Source organism: Ursus arctos, chromosome X (assembly GCF_023065955.2).
Source record: "Ursus arctos isolate Adak ecotype North America chromosome X, UrsArc2.0, whole genome shotgun sequence".
NCBI lineage: Eukaryota > Metazoa > Chordata > Mammalia > Carnivora > Ursidae > Ursus > Ursus arctos.
Window position 1 is genome coordinate 28414088 of NC_079873.1, and position 26571 is coordinate 28440658.

The window sequence follows — 26571 nt, forward strand, 5'->3', positions numbered from 1 at the left end:
GCAACAGGCTCCATGCTCAGTGGGGAGTCCCCTTCCTCTCTCTCTTTCCCTCTGTTCCTACCCCCCACTCATGCACTCGCTCTCTAAAATAAATAAATCTTTAAAAAAAAAAACCCAGCACTGAATGTCAAACCCATATTTAGGTAGAAGATCTATCTCAGGGGCACCTGGGTGGCTCAGTTGGCTGGGTGTCTGCCTTGGGCTCAGGTCATGATCTTCAGGTCCTGGGATCAAGCCCCGTACTGGGATCCCTGCTCAGCGTGAAGTCTGTCTCTCCTTCTCCCTCTGTCCCTCCCCCTGCTCATGCTCTCTCTCTCACTCTCTCTCTCTCCTCTCTCTCAAGTAAATGAATAAAATATTTAGAAAAAAAGATCTATCTCATTACCATTTTCTTCATATTTCTTAGAATCCGTTGGTGAGAAATAGGAGCTTCTTGGAATCTTATGGAGTTGGGAGTGTGTGTTGTAGGTCATTAGAGTAAGAATTATGAGTCAATGCAACCTAATGAGAAAATAATGGTAGGTGCAAATCCAGTGAAATTTGAAAAGCACACATTTCAAAAATCACTTAATCTCTCTAAGCTCCAACTTTTCATCTCTAAAATGAGGAAGGTATTGCCTACATTTACTTTTTTCATAAGTATGGTGTGAGACACTAATTGAAAAAGATATTGATTCCCAGCTTCCAGAGACTGTCATGGCTTGTCTCCCTTTCTGATTTCTTCCCATTCAGTTTTCCTTCCCTTCCTCTATGGTCATCTGTGTTATTCCTTATATTCCACATATGAGTGAAACCATATGATAATTGTCTTTCTCTGCTTAACTTATTTCACTTAACATAATAGCCTCCAGTTCCATCCCTGCCAATGCAAATGGTAGGTATTCATCCTTTCTGATGACTGAGTAATATTCCATTGTATATATGAACCAGGAGATGGGTATTAAGGAGGGCATGTGATGTGATGAGCACTGGGTGTTATACGCAACTAATGAATCATTGAACACTACATTAAAAACTAATGATATACTACATGTTGGCTAATTGAACATAATAAAAAAAGAAAAGGATTTTGAGATATAAAAAATGAAAATTCCTATTTAAAATAATGTGCTTGGGGAAAAATATAATAAATTTTGCATTTGCCAATCTCAAAAACCACTGTTTTCAGAATTAATTATATTAACACAAAGGAGAACACTGGCACTAAAATCAATTTAATATTTACAGTATTTTATATATTTTGTGTGATATGTTAGAAAAAACTTTCTCCAATGTTTTTACTCAAAAACTCAATTTTTAAATACTGAGATTAAGTTCTATTTCCTTAAATAAGATTTTATAAAATATACTGCTATCATAAATGGAAAAATATCACAAAGAGCCATCAAATTAAGGAATAATAATTTCATGATAATATGGCCTTTATATCTAAAAATTTTCTTTTTTCACTTTAGGACACATACATAACAAATAAATCTTATCTCTTAAATGTTTAGATCAGTCATTTTTATTATTACATGTCAATTATATTTTATTTTTAATTTTTTCTAAAGCATAAAATAGATTATATGTTAATTCAAATATATAAAAGTAAGGCTTTTAGTCAAAATGGAGGATACCTTCCAATTCTTCAATTGTTTCTTTGCCAGTTTGGGTATTAGACATTACTAATTTACTTATCTGAATGGTTATGCATTTTCTACATATGGATGACAACTTTCTTGGTAACTTAAGTATTTATCTTTACATGGTAGCATATTTTCAAAACATATTTCTTAGTATCCATTTGAATATGGTGCTATAGAAATGGAATAAAATTGTAAATCTCCTGACTGATAGAGTCCAATGTGACACAGGTATCTGGTGCCAAGATGCTCTATGTCCTCTAGCCTGCTGGAGTCACCCACTGAAGTCCAAACTATCTTCTTCCTGGACAATTTGGGTAGCTCAAAATTGATACTTCATTACACAGAGTAATTTAGTTCTCTTTAAGGGCTTCCAGAGAGTGCCCTAAAGAGTTTCTCTATTGTATTCATAATAGTCTATCAAGATATTTTCTTTAATAAAAGGCCACACACCTGAGAGTGAGATGATGCTGAGATCTTAGGAAACAAACATGTCTGTGTTAGCTGTGACTTTAAATAGCATTTTATCTCAGATACATATATATTATAATTCCTTGATTCTATGACATCTATGATGGTAGAAAGCACACAGAATTAATGATAGCTATAATTGGGCACAAGAACAAAGGCCCAATATCAGAATTACTTTCTAATTTTTATTTTTTCAGGTATACAATATAGTGATTTTTTTTACATTGATTATAAGACACACCCGGATTACATATGTTTTGTGTATATCATTTTAGTGTAATTGTAGACATTACTTCCTTATATGAGTTCATATTTTAATATAATAATTCTATAAGGTAGATGTCATCTCCATTTTACAAATGAGGATACTAAAACTCAAGGTATAAAGTGAATTGCCCATGTTCTCTCAAACCCTAGTTGAGGTAGAATTTGGCATGGATATTCTCACTTCAATTCCAGAAATATTTCTACTACATTATTAGAGTAATTTAGATTATTGGGTATGTAGAAGCTAAAGGAAAACACTTATATTAGCTAAGAACAAAGAGCATTCATAGAGTGGCTGGAAAATGTGATGTCAAGTAGATGTAGCATAGAAACTTGACAATATGTTATTTCTAGTAATCATTAAGGAAATGCTTCATTGAGAATGGAAGGCAGAAAATGACTGTGAAAGGGAAAAGCTAAGGTGAACATGATGAGAGGGCCATCCTATCTAAAAGATATAACACATGCTATATCCTGTCAGATTCTTAATTAAAATTGTGTATTTATATGTATGCCATATATCACCATTTTATAGATTTTCACATTAAAGCTCTTCTATATAATCCAATCATTACTGGAGTGGTGTATCATTATGAAATTGGACATATTTTATTCTCTTTGTTTCATTTAGCATCACTCGAGGATTTAGTAAGAAGAAACAAATTAATAGAATGTACTTTTAGGTATCTGGGGGAAAATAGTATAAAAAAACACTAAGATACATTGGATGAGTTTTCTTATGATTCTGATGTTGAAGAAGACTTTGCCTCTGTCTAAAACTTGGATTTTATTATAGTTTGAAAAATATGTTCTGATATTTAAAAAGGAAAAGCAGTTGCTTACAAGTCATCCTATCATGGTGATCTCTAAAGTTCTTCCAGTTCTGCATCAGTTTCTACAACAGTTTCTTACCATGTTCACTCAGGACACTAAGAAAACTTAGAAAATATTCATGTTTTTTTCAAAATCTAGTTAGTTACACAGAGAACAGTTTAAAATTAACTTGTACCTTATTTTCCATCTAAAATTATTTTAATTACATGACTTCATGTTCTTCTCTTGAATTTAGCCACTTTGGCAATGCAATACCAAACAGTGAATGAGGGGGCAGATCCATCATAATGAGCAGCAGAATACAGAGAGGATGTACTCCAAAGGCTATTCAGAGATCCTGTATTTCATAAGTCCAAAGAGACTGTCTATAGACAAACACTATTGCCATCTGTTATTAATGATTACAAAAGGTTGAATTTTGTGTTGGGAGATAGTCCCTCTCCCACAGGTTGAAGGTTTAGTAGATTCTAAATTTTTTAAAAGATTTTATTTTTATTTATTTGAGAGAGAGAGCAGAGCTCCAGATAGAACACACAAGTGGGGGGAGGAGCAGAGGGAGATGGAGAAGCAGGCCCCCACTGAGCAGGAAACCTTAAATGGGGCTCCATTCCAGGACCCTGGTTCATGATCAGAGCTGAAGGCAGACACTTAACCGACTGAGCCACCCAGGTGCCCCCTAATTTTTTAATCATGATAATCATAAACTTTTTAAAAAGTTTTAATCATAATAACCACAAACTTTTTTAAAAGTCGTATTTCATAAATCATCATTAAACTCTTTCTTATTACAAGTATACTCTTTGAAGTCTACATAAAATAATATAAAATAATTTTTCAATGTGTACAAGTCAGTTTTTCACCACATGGATGTTTAACAAAAAGGGGAGAAATAAGACCAAAAATATTCAAATTTTTCAATGCCAACTAAGAAATTAAGGATTCATTATTTTACCAAGTGTTCAGTTTTAAGTAGCTAATCACTTTCATGCATTTTATAAAATTAATGTATTTAGTGCTGCTTAAAATTCATTTAATATTTGAGGATAGATCTTTTTTATATAAGCTATGATGCCTTTTCACCTGAGATTGGTGTGTTACTAAATACCATACTGGTTTATAATGAGTGAAATATCCACCATAGCTGAAGACTGTGAGCCAACAACTTGAGAAGCTGGGAGAAAGAGTGAGTCCATCCTGAGGAATGATCTGGACTCTACCTGATGTCATCTGCTATAACCCACTAAATCTACTACAAGGTGAAAGAATAGGGTTCAGAGAAGGATTTTAAAATCTAGGTCTTGAAGATAAAAATTATGCTATTGAATAATGATAAACAGATACTCAAGAAAGCAAAGTCACAGTGGCATGAAAGGTAGTAATGTATTTAAGGAAGTACAAGCATAAATTATACATAATATTTATTATTTACAGTAATAATATTATGATGATGATGACCCAAGTAAAGAGCATTTAGTAAATGATAACCATGTGTCAGAGGCCATGTAATTATTTTATATATACAGTAGAGTCAAATATTATTTAATGTAACCTGGACAAATACTAATAATGCAGAAGTGTCAATCTTTCTTTCTTCTAGCCAGGACTCTTCTTCTAAAGTGGAAGAGTCTTACTTTATCTATATATATATATATCTCCAGTCTCTCCTTTGTTGTAAAAATTCTCACTAATGTATAAAGAGGAAATGACAGACTTTAGGAAATAGAGAAGGGAGTAGTGCTTTCTGGCACAAAAAAAAAAAAAAAAGCATAGTCAGTGGGAAGGTGGGTTGTGGTTATCAAAAGTCAATACAAAGAATTCTTGTGGTGATATATAACTATTTAGTTTCTTGACTGTAGTGCTGGATAGAAAAATGTACACATATGATAAAACTGTATAAAACTAAATAAACATGCAAACATGAGCAAATACGCACACACAAACACACATACATATGAGACCAAATAAAACTGAGGAAATCTAAATCAGATGGATGGATTGTATCAACGCTAATATCCTGGTTTTAATATTGTACCATAGTTTTTCAAAGTGTTACCATGAAGGATAAAAGGTGCATGGAATCTCTTATTATTTCTTACAACCTCATGTGAATTTACAATTATACCCATAAAATGTACCATTTAAAATTTTAAAAATAATCTAACTGGGCATTTTTAAAGATTAAGTTCCATTTGATTTCATATTATTGCCTGCTACAATAATTTAGGGGTAAACTGAAACAGATGTTGTTGGAAGTATTAAGTATTATGTAGAAGGCTTCCCTATATTTTGCTTATTTCTTCCTGATACTGAACACAATAGACAGATACCTGTCTTCCACCACCAATTCTACAAACAGTTAAAAGTGTCTTTGAGAAAATGTGATGATTCTGGACAGAGTGCAGAACTTAAGGAACAATCTATTAAGGTTACCAGGAGAATATAGAGTACCATTAAGAATAAAAACAACAATGGCACACATATATATATTGAACACTTATGTGTCATGCATTGTGCTACTGGTATGTTCTTTAAGTTTTTAATATTCAAAACAATACCTCAAGGTAGCTCATATTCTTGACATTTTATAAGGAGATTGAATAAATTTCTAAGATCATGGAGCTAATGAGAGGCACAATTGGGATACATATTCAGATCTTTTTCTAAGCTTCATGTCACTACCTCTCTGGTATACATCAGGAGTAAAGTAAAGCTCAGTGACAGCTCAGAATCTGGAGTATGGGACAAAAGATGAAGTACTATGTCTTAACTATATATTTTGTGAGTCCAGGTAGATATACAGAAGACTTAGAGAAAAATCAGAGTGAAGGATCTGGGCAGTAATTCAGGAGCCATCTACTTGTGCATTTTAATGCTGCTTAAGGGAAAACATTATGGCCAAATCTCTAGGATAGGATGGAACGTAGCTATGGTTGAAAAATACATATTTTTCTTTTTTGCAGGTTTTCTCTCTTGGAACTTTAAAATAAATATATCTTTTATCCCATGTAAATTACAGCTTATGTTTATAATTTGAGAGCACTGTGGAAGCCTAGCTGAAACTAACCTTAAGAAAGTCTTTGTTGGCTGTTTTTCCCCCAAAGGAATAGTTGACACTACTACAGGTAATCTAATAAGGAAATTAGGACTATAGGTGCAATATGAGAAACACGTCAGTACAGATACAAACCAGGCATAAAAATAATTACTTTTTCATTATTTCTGTTTACACCTCTACTATCTCTTTCATTTTTTTTCCTCTCTCCCTTTTCCGTTTTTTAAAATATCTTTTAGTTATCATTCTATTCCATAATTTGCTGCTTCTTTCTTCATATCTCTCTCCCTGGGTTTGTCTGTTATTCTCTTCCCTATCACATAACAATACTGTCTGTTCTTAAACATGAATGCAGTCACTAAATGCTTATCACTTTATCTCATTGTAAAATATGAAATAAGACCACCCACATATCACTCCCTCTCCTCTTGAAAACCATTTCCCTGTGTGTAGACACTAAGCTACAGCTTAGACATGAATGTATTCCTACTTATTTTAATGTAATAATCATGGAAATTATCACGATAATCTCTTTCTGAACTTTTAAAATGCATTTCTTATAAAATACATCTTTAAGTTTATCCTTGAATATATCTCATTTCTTCACCACCATTCATATTGCACATTCAAGTTTATTTTACGGTGTGGGCTATTTTTGTTTTACAAACTCAGAATTTTCTTTCTCTCAGCAGTAATTGTCTATTCTCCTCATATGGGGCTATCCAAGCTTTGCCCAATGGAGGTCTTTGTTGCACACCATCCAAGAGGCACAGGTCAGCAACCTGCTGTGATGTTCACAGATGTTCTCCTTTTTGATGAAAGAGGAAAGAAGCAACAATTCACAGTTAGCTCTCAGTCCCAGTATACCTGCTTATCTTGAGAAGATAAGATAACTAGTCAAGTGGTCTGAAATCTCAGGCTGAAAAACTACATCTCCCTGGATATGCATTTGGCTAATTTGGTGAAAGAAAAGTAATAATTTAGAATCATTTCTTCATCCATATAAGTATGAGATAAAAGCCACTTTTTTGTCCTAATTAAATTTAATGTGTTTCTTCCTTGGTTGTTCTGGATGTACTTAAGCTACTACATCAGTTTATATTCCTCTCTCTTTACATATTTGAGGAATCTGAATAGAAATCTTTCAAAGTACTTCAAAGCCCAAATTTATTCAAAATCTACTCTTCAGAATAATCAGAAAAACATATTAAAAGTATACTTAAAAGGAGAGAAGTGATTGAAGATTGCAATGAATTTAGTTTATAATTATTTATTTAAAGGTCATTTTCATTTGATTTCCCCAGTGGCTAACAGAAAACAGAGCCCTTCAACTCCCAGCAATAATTACAAAGAAGTACAAAGTGCACTAAAGTTCTTGATATTGGGTACTGTGGGGAACAATTTTGCCCTCAGAGACACATTTTCTTCCATATATAAATTCATAAAAAGATCTTTCAATTCATTTGAGCTCATTCCAATTGCCAATTTTAATAGTCTCTCAGCTATATTTAACAGTTTAGAAATCTATCTCTCCTGAATTTGCCCATTGTGACAATTATTAATCATTTTTATTTAACAGCTTCAAAGCTCCAGAGATATTGAGTATATTATGTGGACTCATTCAATACATCTTTCTGATGTAACAGATCCTCAAAAATAAACAACCGATATTCTTAAAGTCATTTTAAGTAGAAGTCATTTACTTTTCCATGGCAAATAAAGTAATGAACACCAAACTAAACACTCACTGAGCAGAGGGACGCCTGGATGGCTCAATTGGTTAAGTGTCTGCCTCTGGCTCAGGTCATGATGCCAGAGTCCTAGGATCGAGTTCCACATCATTAGGCTCTCTGCTCATCAGGGAGCCTGCTTCTCCCCCTCCTTCTGCCCCTCCCCCTGCTCCTTCTCTCTCTCTCACTTACTCTGTCTCTCTCTCTCAAGTAAATAAATAAAATCTTTTAAAAAATAAAATTTAAAAATAAACACTTACTGGGCAGAGGCCAAAAGGAACTAACAACAATGTGGGTAAAAGAAGCTAGAATTTTTCTAAACTCGTAAAAGATCAAAGAAAAAATAATTACCACAGAGCTATACACGTAAAGGCACATTATAACGTTGAGCACAATCTTGGAACTTTAGAGTTACAAGAAAACTTACAGCAAGGATTTCTAACTTTTTCAGGAGACAAGACTCTTTCATGCCTCTGATTAATGCTATGAGCCCTGTACACCTGGAAAATGTACACCTGAAGTGTACTTAAAATTTCACTTCACTATAGGTAGTTTAAAGAAAATCTGAAGATCTCTAACGGCTCATATATTTCAGATTAAAAACCACTGCCTTAGTTGTAGCCAATCCATCTATTTTATAACATTAATCAGCTTTATTACATACATAAATGATGATCTGATTATTCTTGAATACCTCTAGCATCAGCAAAATCACTAACTGTCACTAATTGGTCACCTTTTCCTCCCAAACCCCAGTTCTTAAGAATAGATGAAATTAGAAAGGATCAAATATAATAAAAAATTAGGATCTCACCTATGTAATTATCAAGAACTTTGAGGCAGAAGAAGATAATGCTATTAGCCTCCTAATCTCTCCTTAACATTTTATCAGTGAAATCTCAGGGAGGAAGGGCAAGAATATCATTTTAGCTAAGAAAAATGGAAAAAATCAATTGCATTGTACCCTAAGTGAGTAAAAATTGTATTAATTTAAGGGAGTAGTCAGTATGGAATTTTGAAAAGAAAGTAAAGCATTTTTCCAGTTTTATCAGACATTGGATTTGGGTTGCAGGAATGGTACAGGAATGTCCTAGATGAAACATCTCTCAAGGCTATCCTTTTCTTTTCCTGGTCACCAAGAGACTTTCTGATTATTCATTTTATTTCTCAAAGGCCTTATTACTGGAAGGGAGATGCCCTGGGTAGAAAACATAATCATCCAGTCACTGAAATCTAAGTCTCACCCCCTTACCACCATCATTTTTATTTAATTCAGTCACCATGACCCATATTTAGTTTGAGTCCATTAAAAAACTGAATAATCTTACCCCTTTTATTAGGTCATGTCTTTTTCATATTGTATTTTTCAGTTGAATCTTGGACATAAGTACAGAATATTACTGTCAATTTGTGACAAGTTTTTCTGGAACTGGTAACACCAATCAAGTTATTTGAATATAAGCTTAGTAGTGCATGTGCTAGTAGTTGTAGTACACAAAAAAATTGAAGTGCTGGTAGATAAGGTTGAAATCCCTCCTATTATCTAAAATTACTGAGAAACTCTCAGCTTTCATCATTCAAAAATGTATTTCTTACCCCTGTTAAAACCACAGAAAAGTATATAGAATAAAATAAGACTGAATAAGACCAATAGAGATAGATACTGGTACAATTTAATAAGGGGCCATTTGGAACCACTGGCCTTTGTATTAGTTTACAGAGGCTGGTATAACAAATTACCACACACTTAGTGGCTAAAATCAAAAGAAATTTATTCCCTTGCAATTCTTCAAGCTTCTCCAACTCCTGTGCTAGGTGTGAATGTTAATCTCCATGACAAAGAACCCTAGCTTCAGCAGGCTATTCAAACCACCAACTTCAGGGGAAACAAGAACTGACCCTGGCTTAGTTTTGTCCTCATTGTCTTTACCTTGTGCTTTTGGGGTCCAATTAATTCTTGCTTTCAGCATTTTGCACCCATTTTTTTTTTACCTGACAGCCTGCCCTGTATTTCCAGCTCCACCACCATCAGATGTAAAAACAAAAGATTCTCGGATACTGCTTAACTAGCTCCCATCAATGTAGAGTTCAGAGGGTGGAGGTGAGAGCCATGAACAATTATTAAGGGACTTCCAAGACTTATCTAGGTCAATGTCAGAATTTCCATGGAGCAATGAAGTTTTACAACTCCCATTTTGCCCCTTTGTTAACAGGAGTATCTATAAGCACTTACCTCATGCCTGTCTCACCAATGTATATATGGTATGTGAGGAGCAGATGACTTGCCTCTTTAGTTTCACAGGTCTACAAATTGAGAATTGTGCGGGAATAGCTGAACTACATCCAAAAGGTTTGTCTATCCCTGAACCTAATTTTTATGATGAGATTTTAGACCCTGAGATGATATTGTAATGGGACAAGACTTTTGTGAAAATGAAGAGGGGATTAGTATATTTTGCATGTGGGGGATGTGAATAATTCAAGAGCAGTAGGCAATGTTCAAGATGTCCACTAATGATTCTCACCTCCTGGTATTATTGTCCTTGCACCCTTATGAATCCCCTACCTCTTGAAGGTAGGCTGGATTATTGACTTCCTTCAGACAAAAAGAATGTGACAAAGATGAGACTATATCACTCACAAGTTTAGGTTACAAAACGACTGCAGTTTCCATTCCTGCTCTTTCCATGAGTTTGTATAACCAGTGGGTCCTGGAGCTTGGAGCCCTGAAAGTCAGCTGACTCAGCACTGGGCAAACCCTAGAGCAAGTGATAGCTGTGTTGCCACCCTTAAAAAGACAACAGCCTGGGATGCCTGGATTTCTCAGTCAGTTAAGTGTCTGCCTTCGGCTCAGGTCATGATCCCAGGGTTCTGGAATCGAGTCCCACATAGGGCTCCTTGCTCAGCAGGAAGCCTGCTTCTCCTTCTGCCTCTGCCTGCCATCCCTCCTGCTTGTGCTCTCTCCCTCTCTCTCTCTCTATGAAGAGAGGCAACATAAAAATGGCAGTTTACACAATGCAGGAGGCAAACTGATTTTGGCACGTGTTGAGGGACCTCTTTGAAAACAAGGGAGGTAGCAGGTACCATTTTCCCTCTCAACTCCCAGTATAAACACAGAGCCACCTGGTAGGGACAGGGCTGTACAACCATTTGTAGCCTTGGCCCAGGGCTCAGGGCAAATTTTGTTAAAGTTATGTGTGCACACCATGCCCAGGCTCCTGGTGTACTGTTGCCACCTAATACAACACCCAGCTGCCACACCACACCCAGATGCATGCCCCCAGCCACCACTGTGTGCTGAGCCCAGCCGTACACAGCCATCATGACGCACCATGACCAGCCTTATACCCACAGCTCCTCCAGTGCTTCAGGGAATCCAGCATAGGACTAGTGGTCCAGCACAAATTTTGCTAACAACACTGCCCCACCCCCAAGTTCCCCAGTGAAGCCTCCTCAGAGCTGACCTTCCTGGGTCCCACTAACACCACAGAGAGCAAGCACAGCCCACAACAGGAAGAAAGGCAGTGCAGACAATTGCACTCAAAGGAAAAATGAGTCACACACAACAGAAGGGCATAAGCAACACACAGAGGATACTCTCCTGAAGTGCCAGGCTCTGGTGAACAGGGGACACTGCACTGCAGGGCACTCCAGGATCTCTTCTTCATAAAGTCACTACTTTCAAGAACAGAAGACACAGTTGACTTTCGAAATACACAGAAACAGAGAAAGAAAGGCAGACAAAATGAGGAGACAGAGAACTTTATCCCAAATGAAAGAACAGGACAAGGCACAGCCAGAGATTTAAGCAAAACAGATAAAAATAATATGCCTGACAGAGAATTTGAAATAATGATCATAAGGATACTCACTGGATTTGAGAAAAGAGGGGAAGACATGAGTGAGACCCTTAGGACAAAGATAAGGAACCGCATAGCAGAGATAATGGGTTCAATAAATAAAATGACAAACAGGCTTGACAGAATGAACAGCAGGCTGGAAGAAGCAGAGGAATGAATTAATGACCTAGAAGACAGAGTAGTGGAAAGTAATCAAGCTGAAAAAAGAGAAAAAATAATTATGCAAAATGAGATTACACTTAGGGAAATCAGTGACTCCATCAAACATAACATTCCTATTATAGGAGTCTGAAAAGAAGAAGAAGAGAGAGAAAAGGGGGCAGAAAATGTATTTGAAGAAATAATAGCAAAATACTTCCCTAATGGGGAAAAACAGATATCCAGATCCAGGAAGCACAGAGAACTCCCATCAAAATGAACAAAAACAGTTCCACATCAAGACATATTGTAATTAAGTTAGCAAAATATAGTGATAAAGAAAAAAAATTTAAAGCAGCAAGACAAAAGAAGACAGTAACACCCAAAGGAAAACACAAAAGGCAAGCTGGGGATTTTTCACAGTAATTAAGTTAGCAAAATATAGTGACAAAGAAAAAAATTTTTAAAGCAGCAAGACAAAAGAAGACAGTAACACCCGAAGGAAAACACAAAAGGCAAGCTGGGGATTTTTCACAGAAACTTTGAAAGCCAGAAGGGAGTCACATGATATAGTCAAAGTGCTAAATGGGAAAAATCTGCAGCCTAGAATGCTATATCCAGCAAGGCTATCATTCAGAATAGGAGAAATAAAGAGTTTCCTAGACAAAAACTAAAGGAAGTTGTGATCACTAAACTAGACCTGCAAGAAATATTAAAGGTAAGTCTTTGAGTGGAAAAGAGAGACCAAAAGTGAGAGTACAAAGCAGGGAACCGAAAAGCCGTAAAAAAATTTCTGTAAAAAATCAGTCAAGGAACTCACAAAACAAAGGACATATATACTAACATACACATAAAACATGGAGAGGAAACTTGAAAAGAATGGGTTCAAACTAAAACAACCATCAACTTAATATAGACTGTTACTTTCAGGAAAGGTTATATACAAGCCTAATGGTAACCATATATCAAAAGCCACTAATGAACTTGCAAAGAATAAAGAGAAAGAAGACCAAATATATCATTAATGGAAATAAGCAAAGCATGGAAGTGAGAAAAACAAAAAGGATGAGAGAAAATCCTCAGAAAAAAATACAAAACATATAATAAAATGACAATAAATACAAATCTACCAATAACTCCTTCTAATAATTCCTTCTAAATGCTCCAATCAAAAGACATAGGGTGACAGAATGAATAAACAAACAAGACCCATCTATATGTGGCCTAGAAGGCATTCATTTCAGACCCCAAAATGCCTGTAGATAGAAGGTGAGAGGTAGGAGAAACATTTATCACATAAATGGATGTCAAAAGAAAGAGTACAAATACTTATTTTGCACAAACTAGACTTTAAAACAAAAACTGTAACAAGAGACAAAGAAAGATATAATAATAAAGGGGACAATCCAACACAGAAGATATAACAATTTTAAATATTTATGCACCAAATATTTGGGAGCACCCAAATATATAAAACGGTAAATAACAAACTAAGGGAAATAATTGATAATAATACAATAATACTAGGGGACTAAGATGGACAGATCATCTAAACAGAAAATCAACAAAGAAACAATAGCTTTGAATGACACACTGGAACAGATGGAGTTAACAGATATTTCAGAACATTCCATCCTGAAACAGTACAATACACATTCTTTTCAAGTGCATGCAGAACATTCTCCAGAATGGACCACATATTAGTCAACAAAACAAGGCTCAATACATTCAAGAAGATCAAAGTCATATCTGCATCTTTTCAAGCTGCAACACTGTGAAACTAGAAGTCAACCTCAAGAAAAAAACTGGAAAGACCACAAATACATGCAGGTTAAGTTACGTGCTACTAAACAATGAATGGGTTAACCAGGAAATAAAAGAAGAAATAAGAAATTTCATGGAAACGAATGGAAATGAAAACACAATGGTCCAAAACCTTTGGGATGCAGCAAAAGTGGCTCTGAGAAAGTTTATGGCAATATAGGCCTACTTCAAGAAGCAAGAAAAATGTCAAAATAAACAAACTAACCTTACACCTAAGGAAGCTAGGAAAAGAACAAAAAAAAATATCTAAGGCCAGCAGAAGAAAGGAAATATTAAAGACCAGAGCAGAAACAAATGAAATAAAAGCTAAAAAAACAAACAAAACAAACAAACAAAAAAACAATAGAACAGATCCATAGAATGAGGAGCTGGTTCTTTGAAAAAAAATCAATAAAATTGAGAATCCTCTCACTAGACTTATCAAGAAAAAAAGCAAAAGGGATCAAATAAATAAAACCACAACTGAGAGGGGACAAATAACAACCAACAACACAGAAATACAAACAATCATAAGAGAACATTATGAAAAACTATATGACAACAAATTGGACAACCTAGAAGAAATGGATGAATTCCTAGAACCATATAACCTATCAAAACTGAAATAGGAAGAAATAAAAAAATTTAAACAGATGAATAAACAACAAAGAAACTGAATCAGTCATTTAAAAACTCCCAAAAAACAAAAGCCCAGAAGCAGATGGCTTCACAGGCAAATTCCATCAAACATTTAAAGCAGAGTTAATACCTAACTCTCAAACTATTCCAAAAAAATAGAACAGGAAGGAAAACTTCCAAATACATTCTATGAGGCCAGTATTACCTGGATACCAAAACCACAAAAAAAGAGTACAGGCCAATATCTCTGAGGAACACAGATGCAAAAATCCTCAATGAAATACTAGCAAATCAAATCCAACAACACTTTAAAAAAAATCATTCACCACAATTAAGTGGGATTTAGTCCCAGGTTGCAAGTGTGATTCAATATTCACAAATCAATCAATGTAATACATCACATAAATAAGAGAAAGTATAAGAACCATATGGTCATTGCAATAGATGCAGAAAAAGCATCTGACAAAGAACATTCATTCATGATAAAAACTCTCAATAAACTAGGTTTAAAGAGGGCATGCCTCAACATAATAAAGGTCATCTATGAAAAACCCACAGCTAATATCATAAATGGGGAAAAACTGAGAGCTTTTCCTCTAAGGTTAGGAACAAGACAAGGATGTCCACTCTCACTACTTTTATTCAACAAAGTATTGGAAATCCTAGCCACAGCAATCAGACAACAAAAGAAAAAAAGGCATCTAAATTGGCAAGGAAGAAGTAAACCTTTCACTATTTGCAGATGAATGACATGATACTCTGTACAGAAAACCCCAAAGATGTCACCAAAAAATTGCTAGAACTGATAGACTAATTCTGTAAAGTTGCAGTATACAAAAATCAACATACAGAAATCTCTTGCATTTGTATACAACAATAATGAAGCAGCAGAAAGAGAAATTAAGAAAACAATCGCATTTATAATTACACCAAAAACAATAAAATATCTAGGAATAAACCTAACTGAAGAGGTGAAACACCTATACTCTGAAAACTATAACACACTGATGAAAGAACTTAAAGATGATGCAAAGAGATGGAGAAACATTCCATGAACATGGATTGGAAGAAAAAACATTACTTACATATCTATACTACCCAAAGCAATCCATACATTTAATGTAATTTCTATCAAAATACCAACAGCATTTTTTACAGAGCTAGAACAAACAATCCTAAAATTTGTATGCAACGACAAAAGACCCTGAATAGGAAAGCAACCTTGAAAAAACAAAGCAAAGCTGGAGGGATCACAATTCCAGACTTCAAGGTATATTACAAAGCTGTAGTGATCAAGACAGTATGGTACTGGCACAAAATTAGATACATAGATCAATAGAACAGAATAGAAAACCCAGAAATGAACCCACAACTATACAATCGATCTTCAACAAAGCAGAAAAGAACACAGTCTCCGCAACAAATGATATTGGGAAAACTGGACAGCAACATGCAGAAGAATGAAACTGGACCACTTTCTTAAACCAAACACAAAAATAAATTCAGAGTGTATGAAAGACCTTAATGTGAGGCAGGAAACCATCAAAATCCTGGAGGAGAACACAGGCAGCAACCTCTCTGACCTCGGCCCTAGCAACTTCTTACTAGACATATTATCACCACAGGCAAGAGAAACAAAAGCAAAAATGAACTATTGGGACTTGATCAAGATAAAAGCTTCTGCACAGCAAAGGAAACAATCAACAAAACTAAAAGGCATCCTATGGAATGGGATAATATATTTGCAAATGACATATCTGATAAAGGGTTCATATTAAAAATCTACCAAGAACTTATCAAACTCAACACCCAAAAAACAAATAAATCAGTTGAGAAATAAGCAGAAGACATGAATAGACACTTTTCCAAAAAAGACATCCAGATGACTAACAGACACATGAACAGATGCTCAACATCACTCATCATCAGGGAAATACATATCAAAACCATGATGAGATATCACCTCACAGCTGTCAGCATGGCTAAAATTAACAACACAAGAAATAACAGGTGTTGGTCAGGATGCACACAAAGGGGAACCCTCTTGCACTGTTGGTAGGAATGCAAAGTGGTACAGCCACTCTGGAGAAGAGTATGGAGCTTCCTCAAAAAGTTAAAAATAGAACTACCCTATGATCCAGCGATGGCACTACTAGGTATTTACCCAAAGGACACCAAAATACAGATTCGAAGGGATACATGCACCCCGATGTTTATAGCAGCATTATCTACAACAGCCAAACTACAGAGAGAGCCCAAATGTCCATCAACTGATGAATGGATAAAGAAGAGGTAGTATATATACACAATGGAATTACTCAGCTATTGAAAAAAAATGAAATTTTTCCATTTCCAGTGACATGGATGGAGCTAGAGAATATTATGCTAAATGAAATAAGTCCATCAGAGAAAGACAAATACCATATGATCTCAGTCATATGTGGACTTCAAGAAAGAAAACAAATGAACCTATGGGAAGGGGGAAAGAAAAAAAGGAGAGAGGGAAACAAACCATAAGGGACTCTTAACAATAGAGAACAAACTCAGGGTTGATGGAAGGAGGTGGGTCGGGTATGGGCTAGATGGGTGATGGGGATTAAGGAGGGCACTTGTTATGATGAGCACTGGGTGTTGCAGGTAAGTGATGAATCACTGTATTTTACTCCAGAAACCATTTTTGCACTATATATTAACTACCTAAAATTTAAGTAAAAAGTAAAAAAACTTAACTTATATACGATGGAATATTACTCAGCTATCAGAAAGAACGAGTTCTCAACATTTGCTGCAACATGGACGGCACTGGAGGAGATAATGCTAAGTGAAATAAGTCAAGCAGAGAAACAATTATCATATGATTTCTCTCATCTATGGAACATAAGAACTAGGAAGATCGGTAGGGGAAGAAAGGGATAAAGAAAGGGGGGTTAATCAGAAGGGGGAATGAAGCATGAGAGACTATGGACTCTGAGAAACAAACTGAGGGCTTCAGAGGGGAGGGGCATGGGGGAATGGGATAGACTGGTGATGGGTAGTAAGGAGGGCACGTATTGCATGGTGCACTGGGTGTTATACGCAACTAATGAATCATCGAACTTTACATCAAAAACCAGAGATGTACTGTATGGTGACTAACATAATATAATAAAAAAACATTAAAATTAAAAAAAAATTCATCCTATAGCAAAAAAAAGAGGTGATATATATATATATATATATATATATATATATATAAAATGGAATATATATGGAATATGTATATATATAATGGAATATAACTCAGCCATAAAGAAGGAAAGAAAACTTGTTATTTGGAATGACATGGAGCTATAGAGTATAATGCTAAGCAAAATAAGTCAGAGAAAGTCAAATACCATATGATTTTACTCATATGTGGAATTTAACAAATGAACAAAGGGAAAAAAGCAAAGAAAGAGGGACAAATCAAGAAACAGACTCATAATTAGAAATAAGAGACTGATGGTTACTAGAGGGGAGGCGGGTGGGGGGGGATGGGTTAAATATGTGATGGGGATTAAGTCGAGCACTTTTCATGATGAGCACTGGGTGACGTATGGAAATATTGCACCACTACACTGTACACCTGAAACTAATATAACACTATATGTTAACTAACTGGAATGAAACAAAAACTTAAAAAAAAATAAGAGTAACATGTACAAACAATATTTGCTGGAAATTTTTTTTAAGATTTTATTTATTTATTTGACAGAGAGACAGCCAGCGAGAGAGGGAACACAAGCAGGGGGAGTGGGAGAGGAAGAAGCAGAGGAGCCTGATGTGGGGCTCGATCCCAGAACGCCGGGATCACGTCCTGAGCCAAAGGCAGACGCTTAACAACTGCGCCACCCAGGTTTTCTTTATTTTCTCACCTTGTATTTGGGCAACCACAAAGAATTTCATAGTTGGAATTACCTGAAAGTAGGTAAGTTTGATCACAGCTAATCCAGATTTTAGAATTTATAGGCTTTATATCTGGGGTATCTTGTATATTGGGCTTTTATTATTAGAGTATCTTATGGTTGTCGTTTGCTGTTGTTGAACCTCTGATGAGATATGTTACACAATGGTGGCTAGAAATAATTAGAATGAGAAAATAGAAATAGAGTAAGGAGTAAACTTTTGACTTCATAGTCAACGAGTTTGAAAACGGAACTTTATAAAGGCCTAAAATTAAAAATGAGGAAATGGTGGATGAATTTTCCTCATTAAAAGATCTTTTTAAAAAATTTTGAGAATTTGAAGGAGTAAAGAAGGGCCAGAATTCTGAACCAACTCAATCTGTAGCTAACCTTCTCAAAACATGAAGAGAGACTGTTGAGGAAAAAACAATCAACCAATATGGTTGACGCAAAATGCTTCATAACATTCTAACCAAATACATGCATATAGTTCCATGGAGAAGAGCACTAGTGTCCCAGCTGAGGGACCAAAAGTGTGTGGTTTCCTCATGGTCCCAGGCAGGCATGGGACCCACAACCAGTATAGCGAAGAAAGGGGACTGGAGTTCACTCTGGGGACCAGAAGTGCTAGCTAAGAAACCAACAGAATTCTGAGGCCCTTAATCAGAACTACATTCCTGCATACTTAGCACCACAATTTGTGAGAAATTCAAATACAAATATTAGCACTCAAGTTGAGTTGAACCAACTGAGAGACACACTGGTAAAGGCTGGTTGGTGGGTACAGCCTGCTATAGGGGCTGCCTGAGCTTGCTAATTCCCCATACCTCCCTCCCAGTCTAGACTTGGAACAACCCACTGGAGGGAGGTTTTGGGTCTGCAGAGCGATTCACATCTCCAATATTGCTGGGTGGAAAGAGAGGAAAAAGAGACCACATCTCTCATACTCAGAACCTTTGTCAAAATGCCCACTCAAAAAAATGCAAACCGATGGATGCTGCCCACCAACAGTGTATTTCACTGCATCTGCACGTGTCATCTTATTCCTTGAGGAAACCAGGGGAGAAAAGTGTTATCCCCCAACACACACACCTGACAGATTCCTTTAATCTCTTTACCCATTGGGCTTAACTCTGTTTCAATTGTTTTTTCCCTCTGTCAGGAATGGTCTTCCTTCAAATATTTGTAAGGCTCCATAGGTTCTTTTATGTCTCTGCTAAAATGTAGCATTTTCAGAAAGGGCTTTCTTCAATACCCTATGTAAAGTAGTAAACTATATACCCATTACCATTAATCTGCTTCATGCTTTTTCATCTCACTCATCATCATCTGTCATATTATAAATGTACTTCTTCATTTGTTTAATTTCTATTCCCCTCACTATAGTGTAATCTCCAGGAAAGTAAGGATATCGTATATCATGCTTTGTCTGCTGCTGTTTCCCTAGTGCCTAAAACCACATTTTAGATCCTTCCAAAATATTTGATAAAGGAATGGTTCAGTATTAGAATATGTGGCAGCTGCAAGGTGTGCTGATAGCCTCCAGCTGCAACACCTATGAAATTCACCACAATGTTTACACTGAAGGAAACTCTCCCTAGGACTGCTTCTAGCCAATGACTGAACATAACAAAGGTACTAACTAGAGCATGCCCATTCCTGCCCAATGCATGTCTCCTATAGTGAGTAATATGAAGACCTGAAATATAGGCTGGGGCTCTTCTTATCTAATTTTCCTTCCCTTCGTCTCTCTCTTCATTGGTGTCAGACCTGATTCATGGAATATGTCTCTCCCTTCCTACTCCTGTTTCCTTGCCACTACTTCCTTCACAGGCATTTCCCCCAATAAATCTTTTACACTTTTATTTCTATCTTGGTGTTTGTTTCTGGGTGAACCTAAACTGACAAAGATTATTGTTTTGAATTAACTATTCATTTTTTAGGAATCAGAATTATGCATACTTTGTTTGAAAAAGAATTTTTTAAAGAAAAAAATAAGATAACTACATTGTGAGAGAGACATTGAGAGAGAAATATAGAGAGAAACAGAGAGACAGGAGGAGAAACAGAGAAAATTTTCCCTTACCTTCACGGAGTTGGGCTTGTCTTAGTGTAGCAATTGTCAGGATCGTGCCTGGAAGGAGGAAGATCCAGGCAGTAAATGCAAGAGAGCATTGAGAATGAAAACAAGAAAAGCTGAACAAAGGGGCTAACAACAAACACATAGCAGAAATCAAACCATGATAGTTAAAGTGGGGGAGATTTAGAAATTAAAATGGGGTAAAAGGCAAGACTGGAATAAAGTGAGATGGTCCAGTAATTTTCTACAAAATGAACCACGGAACATAATACTGATCTTATGGTTGTGTTCTTGGGCATTCTGCAGGTAAATAATTATAGCACATTCATGTTACAATATGCTTCATCAAACATGGATGTAGATAATAAAAATTCAAAATACATTTTTAAGTTATATAGTGTTTATTTTTTTTTAAAGATTTTATTTATTTATTTGACAGAGATAGAGACAGCCAGTGAGAGAGGGAACACAAGCAGGGGGAGTGGAAGAGGAAGAAGCAGGCTCATAGCGGAGGAGCCTGATGTGGGGCTCGATCCCATAACGCCAAGATCACGCCCTGAGCCGAAGGCAGACGCTTAACCGTTGTGCCACCCAGGCGCCCCTATAGTGCTTATTTTAATAATCTGTGTCTTTATTATTTTAGTCTGTGCTCTGGTATGTTAGATATTAAGAGAAATGTTCATAAAACACAATACTGAGATTCCCAAAGATCAGGGAAAATTCCAAGAGAGTCCCAGAGACCAAAAAGACATGGCCTTTAGCACCTACATGATGGTACTAAACAAAGTAATTGACTACAGGAAACCACATTCATAAAATTTTCAGTGCCTTTTCTGGACTCCTCTCAATTATTTCTTTTGAATATTATAATGCCGTTAATGGACATTGCATCATGCACATACCCACAAGCTAACTCACAGATTGACTTGAGAGCTACAGTGCAATAGTAATACGGGGCATGTGATCTAAGAATGAAGGGAGGATTTAAGTTGAAATGTGAAAATTATCAATCTAATTTATAAGCAATACTGGAAAATTGACTTTTTCAGCATGAATAGGACATGAAAGGTTTGGGGGCCCAATAATCCATTTTAAATTAATTATTTACTTAGAAAACATTTCTGGACACATTCTTTAGGTATTGGTGATCTAGGAATGTCAAACAAAATAGATAGCCTCTTGCTCTTGCTGATATTTGATATGGATTTCAAAATATTTCATCATGATTCTGATGTTGTACCAATGGAATTAGGGCATTTAGTTACAGGGGAAAAGTCACATATAAACACTGGCTAGAAATATTATACAGTGTAAAAATATATTCTATCAATTTGAAGCATTAAAATCAAAGGGATAGTTTGCCAGCAAAATGTTATTGGAAGGAGATACTTTGTAGTATATGCCCATATTTCCTTCAGAGAAGTGGAACAGACAGGCTAGCGTCAAACACATTAGAGGCATCCCATAGTACAGACCCTCACATTTCAGTAGAACTTTCATGATGCGACTAATTAGCAAGGTGCTTAATCCAAGGGAGTTTAAAACTGTCAATGGGCTGAAAATAATTGACTGCAATGTAGGAAATGCAGAGGATAATATTCAATACAAAAGAGACTTGACACTAACAGTGTTTGTACAACATCACCTCAGTCTTAATGTGACAATCTTAAGTGCCTGGTACAACAGCAAAACATTCAAAGTGTTGCAACACCTGACAGGCAAAATCTGAAAGATGCATATTTCCTTCAGTGCAATAGACTAGATAAGAGTAACTTGGAAAATGAAATCAGTTATCTGCTGAGTTAGATCCTAAAGATCTTGCTATAAAGAGCAGAGTATTAGTGATGCTCAGAAGGAAGTTCTTAATGCAAGTCGTATAGACATAAATACACATAATGATGGAAAAGTGGAAATGAAGAGAAAGTACACACAAAAAATATGGCAGTAACGAGAGAGTCTCTTGCTTCACTTCAGCGGGTTATGAAATCAGTATTTGTCAAAAGCCAAGCAGGCAATGAAAGTTACATTATAAATTGTATCATTAAATGGGATGATCCTGACACTTGGTTGTCAGAAGACAGAGATCTGTATTCCACAGGAAGTAACCACTGACCAATGATTTCATTCTTTTTGGAAGGCCTTCTGTGTAGTGAGAAGACAGAAAAGATTTAGATAAATTTAAATTCTCCTTTATTAAAATATATTTCCCTGGTAAGATGATTGGCTTTTTAGAAATGGTTAAATGTCAAGTCATGAAGAAATTTGATGACACATGTAAATCCAGGCTCAACTGTGTGGTTATAAATGCCATTCAAAAGCCTTGTAGCATGCATCCCCTATTAGGTCTTCACTGTTCTCTTTATTTGTCAATACAAGCTCTTTTAGTATATCTTACACAAATCTCTCGGGGCAGCAAACTATTAATCTTTAGGAAAACTTGCTACAAAGACTTCCCTTTATTATATGGAAATGTTTAATGTTTTCAGCATGAGTCCAGCATTACTACAGGAGAGTATATCATAGGGATTTTGAAGCATTGGATCAAACTTCCCAGATACATAATGCATCCCTCTTGCACAGCAAGTCAAACAGAAAAGGGCATGGACCGGGCTCAAAGAGTTGGTAACGGTGATGGAAATTTCACTACAAATAAGATCTTGCATCCTTCTTATTTACCATGAAAGCATCCATAGATAATAACTTATCTATCTAACTAACTTGAGTAAAAACTTTGCTAGTTTGTGTTCTTTCAAAAGCAAAGGGTCAAACAAAGATTTGAGTATAGGCCATTTATTTGGAGGTGATCAAAGGAAACGAATGAGGAAGATAATAGCAAAAAATAAGAAAATGTCAAAAAAGGATGTGGTAACAAGTACTTTTTTTTTTCTGAGAGAAACTAGGGCTTAGTCCAAAAGGGGTCATCTTAGGTACCATGTAGAACATGACTTGGAATTACCTCACTAGTAGCCAAGGTGACTGGTACAGCTGAAGCAGCTGTAGGCACTTCCTTATTGACTCCCATCCCTCACTGAGAGTTGTATGGGAAGAGACGCATGGGCTTAAATACCCAACATGATCAGCTTGCAACTGACCATGCTCCATATTCTTGGACAAATCCTTCAGACAGAAAAGAAGTGTTTGGATATAATACATCTTGTTAAATTGGAAGTGAATTGTCTAAATTAGCAACTTTTAGAAGCTGGTAGATAGAGCTGTGTTGTTTCCACAAGATGGATGAAATGGTAAGGGCCAATTTTACAGGTGAAATATTTGTATTCTCACATTTTTTCTGATTATATACACAAAATACTTAGTGGTAGTTATCTATAGTTTATGTGTATATATATTCAGGGTTGTTTTTTTTTTACCTTTTAGTTTTCTTTGTTGAATGTCTGCAGTACTTAAAAATAAAGATGTAGGTAAAAAAACAAATATTTTTTAAAGGATTTTATTTATTTATTTGACAGAGAGAGAGAGACAGCAAGTGAGAGAGGAAACACAAGCAGGGGGAGTGGGAGAGGAAGAAGCAGGCTCCCAGTGCTCCCTGCTCTGCTGGGAGCCCCGATGTGGGGCTCGATCCCAGGACCCTGGGATCATGCCCTGAGCCGAAGGCAGATGCTTCAAGACTGAGCCACCCAGGTGCCCCCAAAAACAAATATTTTAAGGTGTTTGTTTGTGAGATCTGGGATATCAAAAATATGACTGGTTATTAAAATAGGTAAATGACAAATCTAGAATGCAAAATCAATTTTGCATGTTATGTCAATAATAAAATAGAAATTACAAATATTTTATCATCTGTATTTAATCTAAAAATAGACTTACTAGCAAAATCATGTGCTCTACCGTTGGTTTGCAGTTAGTTATTTAAAAGTAACTTAAAGCCTTAAGTTTGCTCATACACCAAAACAAGTGTATACATAAAAATGTTTTTATTGGACCTCTAAACATATTGGGAGTTCTGCAGTCTAGGTTGTCATCTCTCTTAGAATCTGAATTCACTATAAATCATATTTTTTAGCAATTCCAAGTAGATACATTAAGGTCACTTATGAGTCACATATTGTTTGGAATACCTTTTAAAATATGTGGGTTCTAGACATGCAAACTTAGGGTAGCCAGTTTGCACTTAAAACCCAACGAAGAAACCACCTGAAAACATGAAGAGTAGATTCTCTGAAAGAAAAAGACTCAAACTATCCTACCAGTGTTTCAAAATGAGTGATTTCTACAATTATTTCATTTAAAAAAAGGTTAAAGCATATATATGTGACCTATGTATGTGCGTATGTGTGTATTGGGGGGTAAGTGATTTTGATTACTATGGATATCTTCATAACCAGGAAATCATTCAAACAAATTTAAATCTTCCAAAGTGTTCAGATTTTCTTGCTATTAGAATTACAAGATAGGGGGTACTTTTATATACTTACTACTGTTTTTGTTAGATGGAATGGTAGAGTTTTTCATATTTTATCTAGTTTATTTTAAAAAGTTTATTTTCAGATATTAACTAAAGTTGTTTCAAAAGAAGTCAATTCAATGAACCAATAGGTTAGCCATTTATTTAAGAGAAAGGATGGTACGGAATAGAGAAAATTAGGTTTCAGAGTAAGACAGAGTAGCATGTAAATCCTGGATTGCCTAGCATTAAGTATGTATTATTTAAAAATTTACTCAAAATATTTCAGTCTCTATTTTTCATATGTATAACAAGAATAATTATTCCTAACTTGCAACATAATTACGAGATTAAATAAATGCATATGATTCCTACCCTTTAATATCTGTGCATTAATTGAAAGTTATAAATCCTAATCCATTTGATTGTTTATTCAACGGCACAGACTAATGGATTTTTATTTCCTTTAATCAATTATAACCCATAAATACTATTATTTATTTTGATGCTCACATTTTCTCAGGTTAGTCTCTTGTGTTCTTTTGATATATCCATATTTTTTTGAGTCTTTACTATTCTCTGGTGCAAAAGGGTGTTCTAGGCTCCTCTTGAATTTTTCCTATCTTCACACTGAATAATGGTATTTAGAAACCAAGGTCAATGCACTGGGTATGCTCTTTGATACTCATATGTCATTCCTTCTTAAGTCTCTTAGCAAGTACGTTAAGTTTATATCAAAATTTCCAATTCCAGTCCAATAGTACTCCTGTTTTCATATCAGCAACCCCATTCTCTAATAGTGAGAAACTTGTATCCCAATTATCTTCAATATATTTACTCATCTAGAATACACAGAAAATAGCTTCAGAATTGACAAGCTCATGCTACTGCTAAAAATAACCCTACTAATTATAGTTCAATATTTATTTTTAAATACAGTGAAATATACAAATCCTCATTGTACAACTTAATGAGTTTGACAAATGTATGTAACTGTAAAACCCACAAATGAATTAGGATACAGAATATTTTCATCACCCCAGAATATTCCCTCAGGCCCTTTTCCAATCCATTCCCTTTTCCAAAAAACAACTTATTTGATGATTGCTTTCAACAGGGATTAGATTTATCTGTACTAGAACTTAATGGATGGAATAATGCAGCATGTGCTATTATAGCCAGTTTCTTTTGTGCAGCATGATGTCTGTGAGATTCATTCTTATGGTGGAACGAAAGCATAATTTCTTCCTTTTAATTACTGAATCTTATTTCTCATATTAATATACTACAATTGGTTTATCCATTCTCATGTTGATGGAAAATTGGATTGTTTATAAAATTTTTCATAATTAGGAAAAAAGCTGTGATGCACTTTCCTATACAAGTCTTTTGTGAACATGTATATTCTTTACTATAGGGTAAATACCTTACATGCAACTAATGAGTCATTGAACACTATGTCAGAAACTAATGATGTAAACATAATATAATAAAAAAATCATTAAAAAAAGAAACTAATGATGTACACTATACAGTGGCTAACTGATAATTAAAAAAAGGAAAAAGGAAAAAAAAGAAATTGCTGGCACTTAGATTGGCTGTATGTTCAATTTTATAAGAAACTATTAAATAGTACATCAAAGTAGTAATAGTATTTTACTCTCCCACCAGCAATGTATGAGTTCTGGTTGCTTCATGGGGTTATTATTGTCATTGAAAAGGATTCAACATATATATTTGTGAAGAG